The following is a 17,769-nucleotide window of genomic DNA, read 5'->3' on the forward strand; positions in this document are numbered from 1 at the left end:
ACCTTCACAGTGTCCCTGAGAGATACATATTATTATTTTCCATTCACATTTGGATATACCAAGGTGTAAGTATGCTGTCCACGGTCCTCAGGCTAGAAAATACCAGATTCAGGATTCAACTCCACATGCTATTATTTCAAGTCTAGGTTTCTATTTTCCTAACCCTTTGAATATGAAAACTAGAATGAGGTGAATGAATTAATTCAAGACTGGAGAACTAGATGGTGGTGTCTAGCGACATCAGAAATTGGGAGCACAGGAAAAGGAGCAGGTGTTGAAAGTTAGTAAGAGAGAATGATAATTCTTGAGTGCATGTAGCTCAGAGCTTGGCTCAGAAACAACCAATAAATGTTGGTGGAACACTGTGGTAGTTTTCTATGCTGCTATAGCAAATCACCACAAACAGTAGCTTAAAACAATGCAAGTTTACCATCCTACAGATATGTAGGTCAGAATCCAGACACTGGTCTCAACAAGCTAAGGTCAAGATGTCAGCAGGCTTACATTCCTTTCTGGAGGCTCTAGAAAGATTCTGTGCCCATGAAGGTTTTCCAGCTTCAAGAGGTTACCCACATTCCTTGGATTTTATTGACATTCAGCAACAAACTCACTCTTCTTCCCTGGACCCAACTCTAACCATAGCTAGGAATGGTTCTCTGCATTTAAAGACTCATGTGATTAAATCAGGCCTATCCAATAATCCTGAATAATTTTCCCCATCTCAGGCCCTATAATCTTAATCACAACTGCAAAGTCCCTTTACCATATGAAGTACATGTTAGGAAAGGTCACAAATTGTAGGGATTAGGTGTAGTCATATTTCGGGTGCCATTATTCTGCCTAGTACAAACAAGAATATGATTATTTTGAATACATTTAGTTTGATACATAGGTGGGAAATATAGATTTAATGTCTTACAAGTAGTTGGAATTGTATGAGTTGAGTTGCAATGGAATACAGTGCTAAAGCCATGCATGTGGAAAATATCTGCATTGTTAGGATGATAAATGCAATGGCATCACCTAGGTAGAGAGAGAAATTATGTAGATTAGGAGAGAACCAAGGCCAGAATCTATGAAGAAAAATCAGAGAAGTGTTCACTCCAGGAGAATACCAAAAGTAAAGGCAAGGAAAGCTTCATTGGTGTCCTGGTTTCCTAGGAATCCTTTCTCACCTCTTCTAGCTTCTGGTGTTGTGGGTAACGTTTGGTGTCCCTTGGCTTGTAAACATATCCCTCGAATCTTTGCCTTCTCCATCTTCATATGGCCTTCTCTCTCCAGTGTCTTCTGTGTCTCTTCTCCTCTTTTTATAAGGACAACATTCCCATTGGATTAAGGGCCCATTCAGCCTGACCTCATTTAACGTAACTAATTTCATCTGAAATAACACTATTTCCAGGAAAGTTCACGTTGTAAAGCATGGGGGGTTAGGACTTCAACATATCTCTTTGGAGGATGCAATTCAAGCCACAACAAAGAGAGAGATGATTATAAGTTATTATAAAACACTTAATGGTCAAAGAAAATAAGGATGTGGATAAGGAACCAAGCATACAATTGAAAGGTTTAGCCATGGAGAATACAATGAACACTTTCTTCTCTAAGGCACAAGGAAAGGAAGACAGCACGAGTGAAGACTGAAAAATGTTGAGAGGGAGGAAAGTGGTGTCAGAGAATGGTCTCCTAATTTTAAGAATTGAGTCAATGACATATTATAGAAAATAAAGAAAGCAAAATTCAGACTCAGAAAGAAGAACCTGGCAAGGAATCATTAAAATTTTGGTAGCAGATAAACAACCACCAAAGGTCAATGTCACTGTTTATCAATCCTTGGTTTGAAGATATCATCCTCCACCTGATAACAAGTAACTAAGCAGATCCCCCCAGCCACCAGCATACTTAAACACTTTCTTAATATGAACAGGCAAGAATGCATGTTCTAATTGCTGAGGTCCTAAATACTATAATAAAGTAATAAAAAAGAAATAACAGGTACAAAGAATGGAAAGGAAGAAGTAAACTGCTTCTATTCACAAACCATAAATAATATCCTAAGGAATTTGCAACATAACTACTAAGTAGTACTAATAGACGGAGTTAGCAGTATCTCAGAATGATTCATTATTTTAAAAATCACTTTTATTTCTACACATTAGCAGGAAAAAAATCAGAAAATAAAATTTCCAAAGCAATTTTATTTATAATAGCATCAAAAAAACATAAAAAATACTTAGAAATGAATTTAACAAAAGATATGTAAGATCACAATGAAAAAATATACAGTCCTATTGAGAGAAATTAAGGACTTAAATACATGGAGTTTTTCAGTATTCAAGGATTGGAAGAATCAATAATGTTAACATATTAATTTGGGTGAATTGGTCTATAGATTCAGTGCAATCCTTATTAAATTGCAATAGGTTTTTCTGTAGAAATTGACAAATTAATTCTAAAATTTCTGTGAAAAAGAAAAAGACCTAAAATAGCTAAAACAATCTTGATTCACAATCAAACCTGGATTCACAATGCTTTATTTTAAAGTTACTTTTATAGCTACAGTCATCAAGATAATGTGGTATTGACATAAGAAGAGACAAATAAGTGGAATATGCCTAAATACGTGGCCAATTAATTTTTTTACCAAGGTGTTTTGGTTTGCTAAGGCTGCTGAAATGCAATATACCTGCAATGGACTGGCTTTTATAAAGGGGATTTATTAAGTTACAAGTTAAAATTCTAAGACCACAAAAATGTCCAAATTAAGGCACCACAAGAGGGTACCTTCACTCAAGAAAGCAGATGCTATCTGGGACACTTCTGTCATCTGGGAAGGTATGTAACTGGCATCTACATGTCCCTTGCTCCTGAGTTGTATTGCTTTCAGCCTCTCTCTCCTCAACTGGGGACTCCTGACTTGGCTTCTCCAGGGCTGAGTTGCACTTCTTGGCTTCCCTTGACTTTCTGTTCTGACTTACTTAGCATCTCACGAGAAGGCACATGCAATATCTGCTGTGCTCTGCATCTCCAAATATCTGGATCTGTGTCAGCTTTGAACTGTTTCTCCCTCTTTGAGCATTCTTAAAGACTCTAGTAGTAAACTAATCAAGACCCACCCTGAATGGGTACAGTTACATCTCCATCTAATCAAATGGTCACCCCCATAATTGAGTGGATCACATCTCCATGGAAACAATCTAATCAAAAGGTTGCACCCTAAACAATAGGTCTGTCCCCACAAATTGGATCAAGATTAAAAGGACGTGGCTTTGGTGGCTCAGTAGGCAAGAATGCTTGCCTGCCATGCCAGAGGACCCAGGTTCAATTCCCGGTGCCTGCCCATGTGAAAAAAAAAAAAAAAAAAAAAAAGGACGTGGCTTTTCTGGGGTACAAAACATTTTCAAAAGGTATAGGAAATTTCAATGGAGAAAGGAAAGCCATATCAACAAATGTTACTGGAACAACTGAATAGCACACAAACAAATAATGAACCGTAGACTTTTATCACAAGAAATACAAATATTAACTCAAAATGGACTCCAAACCTGAATATAAGAGCTAAGATTATAAGATTCTAGGAAAGAATATAAGAAAAATGTAATAACCTTGGGTTTTCAAAGACTTCTCAAAGAAGACACACTAAGTATTAAATTAAAGAAAAATTGATAAATTGGCAAAATTAATGTCAGCTAAAAAAATTCCATAAAGAAAATACATGACAAGCCACAGATGGAAGGAAATATGCTTCAGTCATATATTTATCATTTTCACATATAAGTACTCTTACAAATCAATAATAAAATGCAAATAGCTATTCAAAAGGGGAAAAGACTTGATAAAAAAATAAGATATAAAAAATTAATTAATATTTTAAAGGTTGCTTAGAATAATTAGTAATGAGGAAAATGTAAACCAAAACCAAAATGAGATTCCATTTCCCATCCACTAGAATGGTGAAAATGAAAGAGACACAAATTGTTAGGAGGAGGTGATGAATCTGCAGTTTTCATAATCCACAAGTAGGAGAGTAAGTGGAGAAACAATAAAGAAAGCAGTTTGGTAGTTTTGCATTAAATTACATTTATGCTGACTTGCTGGCCAAGCACTTCCACTCGAGAAGCAACATACTTCCACACAAAGAATTGTGCATGAAAGTTCACAGCACCACTATTCATAAAACCCAAAGAGTGAAACCAATCCAAATTTCCGTCAGCTACTGAAGGGATAAACAAAATGTGTTATATTCATACAATGGAATAGTACTCAGTAATTTAAAGGATACACTTTATTGAAATATATCATAAAAAGGCTTTGTAATTTTTCTATTGCTTCTAGACATCTACCCAGCAATCATCACTCAAAAATAGCTCACTATTTGCCTTCTAAAAGATATTTGGAAAATATTTCATGTGGTGGTCCTAAGAGACAAGCAAGCACAAGAACAGTGCAGAGAACTGAGTTCTACATTTTCTCTTCTTACCTGCTAAAAACAGTGGTTTGAACATAATTTTAATTTCTTCTAATTTGGAATTAAAGTGGGGGGAAATGTTGTTAAAGCATAATTATAAGACATCTTATGTATTTGTTATACGAAGACCTTTGATGTGATGAATTACTTTTACCCTTAGTTTTATAATTGATGAAAGTTACATTCATTTGCAGCTTCCATTTAAAGAATCTGAATTAAGGGAAAACATTTGCTTACTTCAGTGAATAGAAAAATGAAACCAGGTTTAATAGAAATTAAAATAAGAGAGAAGCAAAGAAAAGTAATTTACCAAAACTTATTATTTATTTATAATAGACTTAAGCCTTTATATTATATAAATTATATATATCACTAAAGGGCCTTTCGGCTTCCCTCCAGGACCCTTGGCACACCTATAAATTTGAACAAATATTTCAAGGCTCTGTTTTTCTGATGAATTCTTTCACTACAAATTAAATACTTATTGTAAGCAAGTAATATTTTATATAGTTATTGTGTTTCTTCATTTCAAGAACACGTGTTTGCCTCGATTCATTCTAGACAATCCCCATATGTGGGTTGCTACAGTTTTTGTTAACGTGTAATTATGTACCATTAAAATAATAACAGCTGCCACTCATTCAGTACCTCCAATACCTGATGCTGTGATAAGTACCTACCTACATTATCTCAATTAATCCTCACAACAGGCCTATGAAGTAGGGACAGAATTAACCCCCATTTTACAGATGTGGATTTGGAAGTTCAGAGAAATTAAGAAACATAACCAAAGTTGCACGTTAGTGAACACCAGAACCGGGTCTGAGCTCAGTCCTCTACCACTTGAGAGTCTGCATTCATAAATGCCAGACTACACTGTGCTTGTTTCTCTTCACCTGATGCACGTTATTTGTGCATATTTACCTAACTAACGTCGCCGAGGAAGGGGGTGAGACCAGCTGTCCTAGCGAACACAAAGAGAAGGTGGCCACAGCTTGACTGTGGCTCTTCCCATCGCCCTCAGCTGTCTTGCTGAATGGCACTAAGCAATATAAATACTGAAATTACCTAGATGTAAACATAACCTGTCACTAGGCTTCAGCTACAACCAATTTCCAGTTGTGTTTTACCTTAAACTTTGCTCATAAAAACCCCATTACCAAAAATGTCACATTGATTTTGCATTTATTTATTCTATCAAAATCCTGCTGAAAGGGCAGGAAATGTGTTTAAAATGATATTAACCTACAAGGACAATAAGACAGGGGAAGATGAAACAGAAAAGGATGTTATGTAAATGGAAAGGGGAAAAAGAATGACTTTTAAAAATTACAAAATATGAAAATTGATAAATAAATTATAGTTGGAATAAAATCAAGGAAAGAACAAAAAGGACAAAAATACAGAAAAATATGAGAACAGGTAATAAAAGCATGTCAACATCTGTCTAATATTACTTGTACAAAGAGAGAACAGAGAAAATAAAGAGGAGGGAATTATCAAATATAAAATACAAGAAACAATTACAAAACTGAAGGACGCAAACCCCCCAGAATGAAAGTGCTTACCGTGATCAACAACGTGCGTGAGGGAAGATGAACTCCACAGCAAATTACCTTGAAATTTCAGAACACGCCAGGGACTGAAAGATACACTTACAGAGAAAAGAAAGAAGTCTCCTAAAAATGAACAGTAAGCAAAATGGCATCATATCCCTCAATAGCAATGTTAGATCACAGGAGACAATGCGGTTATGCCTTCAACATTCTAGAGGAAAAATTATGTTTAACCTAAAACTTTATAACCAATATCACTCAACTAGGAAAGTAAAATATTGTTAATTACAAGCATAATAAGTCCATCATATTAAGATAATGCCACTTGCTAAAATAAAACAGAATACTAATGTATATAATTTCATATATATATGTACACTCCTATTACGTATGCATTTCATATATAAACGCACACACACATACACATACAGGCATAACTGAAAATTATTTCTTGGTCTTCTAACAGAATGTGGTTAGTTATCACTGCTGCCAGGTATGGATTTTCTCCATGTGGTCAGTCAGGGGACCCAGACAATGGGCATGCTGCCACCTTCAATAGGTAGCTTCCAAGGCAATTGAGCAAATAAGAACTCGGAGGGCCATACACGGGAGGTTTTGACAAGCTAGATCTGGGAATGGCACATATCGTGCCTCACCTTTCATTGGTCATCATTTAGTCTCATAGGAGTCTATAAAAGTAACCTGACCATATGCCCAGAAAGATGAGGAAATGGACTTTGGAAAACAGCCAGTAGTTTTGCTGTACACAGACTCCAAAATATATGCCGAATGCTCACTTTCTTAGAAGGTGGCCCTATCTATGCTGAGCTCTCTTATTAGACTGCATGCCCTTGGTGAGACTTCACTCTTTCTCTCTTTCACACCCTAATAGACTATGGAAATTGGATTTGATTGACAGCACCCTCAGGATATGGGCTCTGCTTACCATTTCAAGTTCCCACTTTAATTTAGCTTTTAGTTAGGTATGCTGTTTTGAAACAGTTATGTACACCAGAAAAGCTAAATTCTTTTAATCCCAATTCTGTTTTATAGGTGCAGGCTTGTTGTGGGTGGAGTCTTTTGATTAGATTGTTTCCAGGCATTTGTGGCTACGCCCATCCAAGAGGGTCTTAATTAGTTGACTGGAGTTCTTAAAGAAGCTCATGAAGAAAGAGCTCAGAGCTGATACAGAGAGCAGACGCCTAGACACAGACATTTGAAGATGCAGAAGGGCCCATAGACGCTGATAGAGCCATCTTGAAACCAAACCAGGAGGGCCAGCTGGCGTCACCATGTGCCGTAGGAACCCAGATGCCGCCTTTCCTCTGAGAAGGTATCCTTCTGTTGGTGCCCTACTTTGAACATTTTCACAGCCTTTGAATTGTAACTTGTAACTTAATAAATCCCCTTTATAAAAGCTAATCCATTTCTGGTGTATTGTATTCCAGCAACTTTAGCAAACTGAAACAGTTTGATTTCTGGGAAATCTTTATTTTCTAGCCAGATGTACTTTCAGTAGCATAACAGTCCATTTCAGCAGAAGAGTTATTTGGAATATCTAATATGATATACCTATAGAAATGTAATGGATACCGCTCTTTTTTTATTTCATCCTTTTGATACCATTTGGTTATTCAATTAGGTATGTATGTATTAATAAAAGACTTCATTATTGGTTATTTATTACCTCCGAATTCATTGCCAAAAGGAAAGTAATGAACATGACATTAGTCCATAATTCATATTTCCAAGAAAAGCAGATAGGATTCTTCCAAACTGGAATTTATTTTTTAAAAAATAGTAATTAGCTCCCCCAGAATAATTTCCTCTTCAGTCCCAAACACCTTTCCACATAATTTGCCTCTGCGTACTACTGGGAGTGGTCAGCTGGCCACATGTACTGGATCTCCTGGCTAAGGCTCCTTATCCCATATCCCATAAGACATATCCCATAACTGAGCCATTGACATACTTTTTTCCTGCAAATCTGAAACTGGAAAAGATGGAAAGGGGGACCCTAGTCAGGATAATGTTGCAGGCGGGGACTGTACATTCATGAATGGCAAAGGCGGTCATTTTCCTTCTGCACACAGTAGTGAGAAGAATGCCTCAGTGATAAGATACCATTTGGTCACAGACAGAGATGTAGCTCCTGATGACTTGTAATGTCTCTTCTGAGGCCCAGCTGTCCGTCTTCATTTTTGTGGTTAAGAACATTAGCTCTCAAGTCAGTCTTAGAATCCCGGCTCCAATAGCAATGTGATTTTGCCAAGTTATTTAAGCTAACTTTCCTTCAGTTTTCTCACATGTAAAATGAAGAAGATAATAATCTCCATTTCATGGAGCTAACGTAAGTGTGGTAAATTGTTTTACTGTTTCCAAGTATTTGTTTCCCTCCCTGTAAAGAGCGTCATCCTTCCCTGCTCATTGACCCGTGACTGGTAGTCTATCCCTGCACTGTGACAGCCAGTTTGGCCCAGTGGTTTGCTTTGACCTGTGAAATATGAGTGAGAGTGGCACACCCAATATCTAAGCAGAAGCTTTATGGCACATTGCATAATTCAGTCATTGCTCTTTTTTTTTTCCTTCTTTTTAAGGAAGAAAGGAAGGAAAAAAGAGAAATAGAGAAAGAGTGATGGAGAAAGAATAAGAAAGGAAAGGAAAAGGGAGAGTGGAGGGAGAGAAGAGGGAGAGGAGGAAGTGGGCAGGAGAGCACCACATTCCCCATCTGTCTCCAAAATCCAGATCATACTAGAGCAAAATATCAGAGGAAGTTGCAGTGACTTTCCATCTAGGAGCTGATCGCTTCTTGGCCTTCTATTCAAAGCAACTCATTCGGCTCACCTGAGCCTTGATCTTGTCATTTTTACCAGTCATAATATTGAGATCATACAGTATCCATCCATTTGTGTCTAGCTTATTTCACTGGGGATTGTCTTTAAGGTTCATCCATGTTGTCATATACCTCAGGATCTCATTTCATCTTATTGCTGCATAATATTCCATCATACGTATATAACACATTATGTTTATCCATTCATCTGTTGATTGGCACTTGGACTACTTCTATCTTTTGGCAATTGTGAATAGTGCTGTTATGAACATTTGTATGTAAATGTCTGTTCCAGTCAGGTTTCTTTTTTCCTCTAACCCCAAACCCGGGTCCTCAAACAAACACGTTTGGGACAGAGCCAATGCTAAGCCTCAGTTAACATGTATGCTGGTTTGAAGCTATTATATACCCCGGAAAAGCCATGTCATTTAATCCTCATTCAGTATTGCTGGGTGGGAGTTTTTTTAATTGTTTTTGGAGATATGACCCACCTAATTGTGGGTAGTAACTTTTGATTAGAAGACTTCCATAGAGATGTGTCTCCACTCATTCAAGGTGGGGTTGCTCACTGGAGCTCATTAAGAGGGAACCGTTTTGGAAAAAGCTTTAGAGCCACGAGAGCTCAGCCAGAGACCTTTGGGGATGAAGAAGGAAGCGCCCCAGGGGAGCTTCATGAAACAAGAAATCTTGAGGGAAAGCTAGCAGATGTCACCATGTTCCCCATGTGCCTTTCCAGTTGAGAGAGAAACCTTGAACGTCATTGGCCTTCTTGAACCAGGTTTTCAAGAACCTGATTGCCTTAGATTGTACATTTCTATAGCCTTGCTTTAATTTGAACATTTTCACAGTCTTAGAACTGTAAATTCACAACTTATTAAATTCCCATTTTTAAAAGCCGTTCTGCTTCTTGTATGTCACATTGTGGCAGCTTTCAAACTAGAACACCAACATATAGCCAACATGTAATAGAGTAAGAAGTCAATCATCCATGTTGTAAATCACTGAGATTTGAGGTTCTTTGTTAGCACAGAAAATGACTAAGAAATAAATTAAGAGATTGCTTAATTCCTGGCACATAGTAAGCTCTAGGAAAGTGTATGCTATTATTCCTCCTTATATATTCCTATAAAATTCCAATAAATATCTCCTTTTGCTTAATCTATTTTTACTCTTTGCAAATAAATACTCCCTCTATATGAACAAAACATTCTGTTAAAAATATATAACGAGGGCGGGCCGCGGTGGCTCAGCGGGCAAGAGTGCTTGCCTGCCATGCCGGAGGACCCCGGTTCGATTCCCGGCCCCAGCCCATGTAACAAACAAACAAAATATAATAAAAACAAGAAAATGTTTAAAGATGTTTCCCTTTCTTCCTCCCTTCCTTCCTTCCATCCTTCCTTCCTTCTCTGTCTTTCCTTCCTTTCCTCCCTCTCAAAAAAAAAAAAAAAAAAAAAAAAATATATAACGAATTAGCTGGTGACTTTTCACCAGTTGCTTTAGGATCCAAAAGATCATAAACAATTGATTAAATGCAGCTCCAAGCCTATTATCACACTAGACAGCACAATGCATGGCTTTTCAAACCAAGGTAATTTTAAACTTTACTATTGGGTAATTTCCATAAGCAGATATTTGCCTGAAAGGCAATTTGTTAATTTAGAAAGTGATAACATAAAATTCTCATAAATTATAAAGCCATAAATGTGCTTCTTAGTTCTACTTAATCTTAAAGGTGATGCAAGGAAATATTAGTGGGTAAAAATATATGTAGACAAGTTGATAAAAATCTCAATTCAAGGTGATAGAAACTATTAAAATTATCTACTTCAACTTTGTAGATACAAGCAATTCCTTTATATTTATATCAAATGTAATGATTATTTGATATTATAGTATAACAAATTATATAATGAAAACCATGGCTTAAAAGTAAAATGTGCTAATCTTTAAGTTTTAAGTTTTAGTTTAGATGTATGTATGAATTGGATTCTCTTCCATCATCACTTCTCAAGTTACACATAAATTTTCCTATATATACTAAAATTCACCTTTGAAAGCTTCAAAATAAAAAATCTTGCATATGAATTCAATTCTGTTTCCTTAGTAAAGGTTAGGAAATTAAATATTATTTTTTATTGAGTATATATTCCAATTAATTGAAAAACTTTATCTACAAATTATCAATTAAAAAAAAGAAAATACACTATAATTTTAATGCCATGACTGCTTATCATGTATTCTATTATTTATGAAGTCTGGTTTTTTTTGGATTGACAAAGGGATGTCATCAGTATAATTACCATAAAATGGGTTGCACACAGAGGATAAAAGAAAAACCAGTATGAATCTGTAGTATAAAAGCTATGTCATATATGTCAGACATTATTTTTTAAATAAAATAAGTCACTGAAGATAGATTCAGCATCAATCTATCTTCATGTTTATTAAGGATTTAGCAAAGGTAAGTTACTGCCTGAGTTTTCTGGGTAAAAGATATAGAAAACATAATATTTGCTTTCAGTAATTTTATACTCTAGTTTAGGTTCTAGAGCCTGTGTGTGAGGTCACAGAACCACAAAATTTTATTCCCTTCTATTTGATCCACATGGTAGCCAAAGCTCTTGAGAAAGTTATGTCTACACACAATGTTGATTCTAATTCCCCAGCCACACTCCAACCCATTGCAAGGTGGCATCCACTTCCATTATTCCTCTAAGCTGCTCTCATCCAGTTAAGTCACCTTGTCATTAAACCTAATAGTACCTTCCAGTCCTTATCTTTCCGGTATGACCATTTGCTCTTCCTTGGAATGTTCCCAGATCCTAGGCCTCAAGGATGCCACGTTCTCGATCTTCTCTTCCATTCTCTCAATCACTCCATTGTGTCTTCATCCCAGGGGGTTTTCATCCATTGACATTCCTTAATTTTTGGTGCTACTTAAGCTGATGTATGCCTTCTTATTTCTCACATTTTCTTATTTATCCAAAGATTTATATATCTACTTATGTACCACTGAGTCCCAAATAAACGTTTCCAGTCCAAATCTCTCTCTGAATTACAGACACTTGGATGTCCCACAGACACCTCAAACAAAATATGTCAGAATAAAATTCAGACACTTTAAAATGGCTCATAAAATTGTAGGATTCTTGCTTGCAACTTTAACTACAACAGCCACCTTAAAATACATACAGGGCTTTTCTGTTGTTCTTCCCTGCCTAGGCCCTCCTACTTCTACAAGGGAAGACCTGCTGGGTTAGAGTCTATAACAGCCTGGACCACATTTACTCACAAGGGCTGTCAACCATTCCATAAACTAGATGGGGTGATAAACTCTGGATTATCATTCACAGCTCTCTTAAAATTCCTTCCTCCTACTGAATAGTTAAGGGAAAGTAGAAGATCGCACTTGGACTTTAAATATAAGTCCTGCATCCCAACATCGCCTTTAACCAGAATTTTCCTTTTGGGAATCAGGTGCTTGCATAGCAATTAGAGTTCCCTGATTCATATTCTGCTTCTGTTTCTGCATTATACAGGTGGTTTGAGAAATTGACAGGGCAAATTCTAGCATTCCCATGGGTTTGACTGTGAAACATCATCATAAAGCAGAACACTGACAATCATATTCCTAGCACATGCCAATGTCCACCAGGGGTAGACACTAGAGATAGTGGATGACCTGGAGCCGGTACTGCCCCAGATGTAGCGGATACAAAGGAGAACAAGGCAGCCCTGCCTTCCAAAAGGTGACAGTGTGTTAAGGCAGATGGATATGTGTTATATACTATGGTAACTGTTTTACTAGAAATATATGCATAGATGGAGAGGTAACAGGGAGCAATTAGCTCTCTTTGAGGAAGTTAGAAAAAGCTTCAAAGAAGAAACATTCAGGAGTTCTCCAGATTTCAAAAACAGGACAAATGTTCTCAGAGGAGGCATAGGCAAGTCACAGAAGGTTAAGCAGCAGGATGGAATTCAGGAGGTAATGAAGCGATTGCATATACCTTCAGGGTAGGATGCGAGGAGAGGCTGATTACGCGTGGCTTTGGAAAAGGAGGCAAGGATCCCATAATGGAGGACCGTGTCTGGTTGGACTTTATTGTCTAATGTATGGGGGAAGCTAGCAGAGTTTGAAGCAGCCTTGTTGAAGCTTTGGTCTAATCACTTTAGAGGCAATGTGGACTGACAATGGAAGTATACTCTTCTCGGCATGAAATTTGCTTCTAGAGCATGAAATGAACGCTGAAAGGATAATTCTGAATTTTCTCTAGAGGAAAAATAAAGATATTAATTCATGTCACCGTAATCATGGGCAATGACTTGAAGACAAATACTCTAAACACAATTCTAATTGGATTGCCCCTAAAAATGATTAAAGAAAAAATATCTAACTAGCAAAACAGAGACAATTTCAAACCATTAAAATTAGAGATGAGCTCATGTTTAAATTCAGTTTTATAGTCTTTTTCATATGAGTTTCAGAAAATCTAGAAGATTCAGTAAAATAGAATATCCCAGACGCCTGGTATAATTCAGACAAGTGAAACAAGTGGTAAAAATATCTGATTGAGGCTACATTTGATTTCTAGCCAGAAAGATCACAGATTCTGTGACTCTCTCTAGAGTCTGAAATAAATAAATGGCTGGAATTCGATAGACTAGAAATACAATGATAGCTTTTTGTGGGTCAGAAAGTCATACCCCTTTATAAGGTCTAAGAAGGTAGGTTCTTCTGACTCCTCAAGTAGCTCAAACCTATATTCCTTCCTATATTTGTACTATGAAATATCCAGAGGAAAAGTAATCCTTGCACATATACTGAAAATAATCAAATCCAGTGTTGGAGATAACAGGAAAGTTTATGGAACCCCCAAATACTTCCACAAAGTCCTTCCCATTCCCTGGGATAAATCAATGTAACACATAAAACACATATCGTCTTTTATTTGTTGGTAATGTCTAAAAGAGGTTGCTGCCCGTAGTTCTCATTACTCATTCTTTGTAAACGATTCTTGATTGCAAAAGCTCAGTTCCCTGTCAGTTAAAATCTCACCTCTCACTTACGCACCTCAGGGGTGTTACATTCTAGTAAGGGATACAGTCAGTGGAAAAAAGTGTTTTGAAAAGTATTAAAAGAAGATTTTTTTTAAGTTTATTAAGAAATGATTTTACCTTCCCAAAGCAGGAGGATCAGATGACAGGAACTGCAGGGAACCAGTTACTCTTAGGTGTTTATAACTCACAACTTTTACACACTGAGATTCTGCCTCAAACGTGCAATTACCATAGCAACTATCATATCATCTGATCCTAAAGCTATTTTTAAGATGCAGATACATTTCTTAAGGAATATATCCACATCTCAAGGTAATTTTTTCCCCTAAATCAGCTCTGTTCCCAGTTGCACCAGCAAGAGTCCATTTCTCATGCTGGAGAAAACAGGTTTGTGTGTATTCTGTTTATTGAGTTTACAGTTTATTGACATTAAAGTTCAAGCTTATTTTTAGGTATGCATTTTAATTTTTTCCTGTGTCTGTAATAACTTAATTGAGATGTAATTAACATATAAGAAATTTCATATATTTAATGTGTAAAGTTTGATAAGTTTTTAATTATACGAGTATACTATGAAACCATCACATTACATCTATCACCATGAACATTTCTTCCTGCTTTCCCTCTTGCCCGCTTCAATTTCCCCCACCTTCTCCAGGAAGCCATGGATCTGCTTTCTGTTATTATCAATTAGTTTGTATTTTTTAGAAATGTATCTGAACAGAATCATACAATATGTACTCTTTGTTGCATGTTTCCTCTCATGCAACATAATTATTTTCATATTCATCCATGTTATAGTTTGTATCAAGAGTTCCTTCCTTTTTACTGCTGAGTAGTGTTACATTCTATGGATATACTACAATTTCCTCATCATTCAACAGTTAATGGACATTTGTGTTGTTTCCAGTTTGTGGCTATTACAAATAAAGCAGTTATAAGCATTCATATACAGGTACAGGGCTTTGTATGGACATGTGCTTTCATTTATCTTGGATAGTGACCTATGAATGAATTGTCTGGACCATATGATAGATGTATGTTAATTTTTAAAGAAACAGCCAAATTGTTTTCCAAAGTATTAGGACTAGACGTTAAATACAATGACTGCTTCTTATGGATCAATAAGTCACTCCCCTATTTTTTAAAGTCTAAGAAAGTAGATTCTTCACTGGCTCCTTAAATAGTGCAAACCTTCTCCATTTATCGTGTGAAACATTCAGAGGAAAGTAGTTTTTACACCTATGCTGAAAATAATCATATCCAGTACTGGAGATAACAGGAAAACTTATGGAACCCATGGACACTTCCACACTTCCTTCCCATGCACTAACTGGAATGAATTGACCTAATGAATAAATCCTATTTTAACTGTTGGTTGTGCCTTTCTTTTTTTTAACATCCACACTAGTAGTGTATAATTCCAGTTGCCATCTGTTCTAGTTTGCTAGCTGCCGGAATGCAACACACCAGAGACGGATTGGCTTTTAATAAAAGGGGATTTATTTTGTTGGTTCTTCAGAGGAAAGGCAGCTTACTTTCCCCTGAGGTTCTTTCTTACGTGGAAGGCACAAGATGGTCTCTGCTGGTCTTCTCTCCAGGCCCCTGGGTTCCAACAACTTTCCCCGGGGTAACTTCTTTCTGCATCTCCAAAGGCCTGGTCTGAGCTGCTGGTGCTGAGATGAGGAATGCCGAGCTGCTTGGCTGTGCTACGTTGCGATCTCTCATTTAAGCACCAGCCAATTAAGTCAAACGTCACTCATTGCAGCAGACACGCCTCCTAGCCGACTGCAGATGTAATTGGCAACAGATGAGGTTCACGTACCGTTCGTTGGCTTATGTCCGCAGCAACAAGATTAGGTATGCTCACCTGGCCAAGTTGACAACTGAATCTAACTAACACACCATCCTTGCCAACAACATGGTATGATCAGCCTTTAATTTTAGCCATTGTAGTAGGTATTTACTGGTATATCATTCTTGTTTTAATTTGCATTTCTCTACTGACTAATGACATTGAGCATATTTTCATGTGTTTATTTGCTACCCATATATACTCTTTGATGAATTACTGTTCAAATATTATGCTTATTTTTTTTAACTTGGTCTTTTTCAAATCTAAAGATTTGAGAGTTCTTTAAATACTATAGATATAAACCCTTCATCAGATGTATGATTTGTAAATATTTTCTGCCAGTCTGTGACTTTTCCTTCTATTTTCTTAATAGTATCTTTCAAAAGCAGACAATTTTAATCTTCATGAAATTCAAATTACAAGTATTTCTTTACGGATTATGTTTTTGTTATCTAAAAGCATTACTTGTTATCTAAAAAGATTATCTAGAAATCTTTGCCTGCCTCAAGGACAAAAGTTTTATCATATTTCTTCAAGAAGTTTTATAGTTTTAAGTCATACATTTAGATCTGTGATACATGATGAGCTGATTTTTCTGTTTAATGCTATAAATTAATCATCAAATCTGCTTTAACATAAATACCACAAATTTTAATAAGTTGTATTTTCATTTTCATTTAGTTGAAAACACTTTTGAATTTCTCATTTGATTTGTTTTTTATATTTTGAAGCTCTATTATTGGGTCCATAAATGTTCAGGATTGGTATATTTAGAAATGTTTAGAATTGATTCCTTTTCCCTTATCAAATTACCTTCTTTATCTCCAAAAATATTCTTTACTCTGAAATCTACTTTCTCTGATAAATAATACATAAATCTACTTTGTCTGATATATAATACAAACATAGCACTACAGCTTTCTTTTGTTCAATGTTAGCAATGATATATCTTTTTCCAACTCTTACTTTAAATACATTTATATCTTGATATTTAAGGTGGGTTTCCTGTAGACATCATATAGTATAGGAAGGCATTTTGGTTTCCTAAAGCTGCCAGAATGCAATATACCATAAATGGGTTGGCTTTTACGATAAGATTTGTTAATTTACAAATATTCAGTTCTAAGGCCATGAAAATGTCCAAATTAAGGCATTAAAAGGAAGATATCTTCTCTGAAGAAAGGTTGCTGGCATTGTGTTCTTCTGTCACATGGGAAGGCACATGACTGGTATCTGCTGATCGTTTGCTCCCAGGTTCTTTTGCCTTCAGCTTCTGATTCCAGTGCTTTCTCTCTGAGCATCTGCGGGGTCCTCTCTTAGCATCTTCAGGGTGTTTCACTCTCTCCAAGCTCTCCCTCATGATGTTTCTGCCTTTTATCCTCATATGAAGGGCTCCAGTAAAGGATTAAGACCCATCTTGAATTGGGTGGGCCACATCTCAATTGAAACAACCTAACCCAAAGGTCCCACCCACAATAGGTCAAGAATTAATTAAAAGAACGTGGTTTTTACTGGTGTGTGTAACAACTTTTTATTTACTCTAACATTCTCTGTCTTTTAATTGTGGTGTTTACACCACTATATTTGTATTAGTTTTATATTACTACATAATAAAGTTTCAGAAATTTAGCAATTTGAAGTAACACCCATTTATTATCTCACAGATCTCTAGGCTAGAAGTTCAGGTGGGCTCAGAAATCTTCTACTTAGACTCACAAACCTGAAATCAAGGTGTTGGCTGGGCTGGGCTCTCATCTGGATGCTTTGGAGGAGAATTGGCCTCCAGTTCATTCAGGTTGTTGGCAGAATTCAGTTGTTTATAACTGTAGTCTTGAGATTCCAATTTCCTTGCTGGCTGTTAACCAGGACTTGTTCTCAGCTTCTAGAGGCTGCCCACTTTCCTCACCATGTAGCCCCTCTGCCTTCAAGCCAGCAATCTCATATCAAATCTTTCTCAAGCTGCAGATTTCTCTGAGTTATCCTTCTGCTCCCTGCAGAAGAG

At 36.5% G+C, this 17,769-nt stretch overlaps 1 long non-coding RNA gene across 5 annotated transcripts in view; it reads right to left on the reverse strand.

The window, feature by feature from the left end:
- The window catches only part of LOC143686377 (uncharacterized), a 100,144-nt gene extending 82,561 nt beyond the window's left edge, over positions 1–17,583 (reverse strand). For all 5 annotated transcript variants that reach the window (XR_013177100.1, XR_013177099.1, XR_013177101.1 and 2 more), the window contains exons 1-2: positions 17,488–17,583; positions 6,034–6,144 (exon numbers count right to left, since the gene is read on the reverse strand). This is a non-coding gene — a long non-coding RNA (uncharacterized LOC143686377). The remainder of the gene's footprint in view (positions 1–6,033; positions 6,145–17,487) is intronic.
- Between the last annotated feature and the right edge of the window lie 186 nt (positions 17,584–17,769).

This window comes from Tamandua tetradactyla, chromosome 6, assembly GCF_023851605.1.
Source record: "Tamandua tetradactyla isolate mTamTet1 chromosome 6, mTamTet1.pri, whole genome shotgun sequence".
NCBI classification, from domain to species: Eukaryota; Metazoa; Chordata; class Mammalia; order Pilosa; family Myrmecophagidae; genus Tamandua; species Tamandua tetradactyla.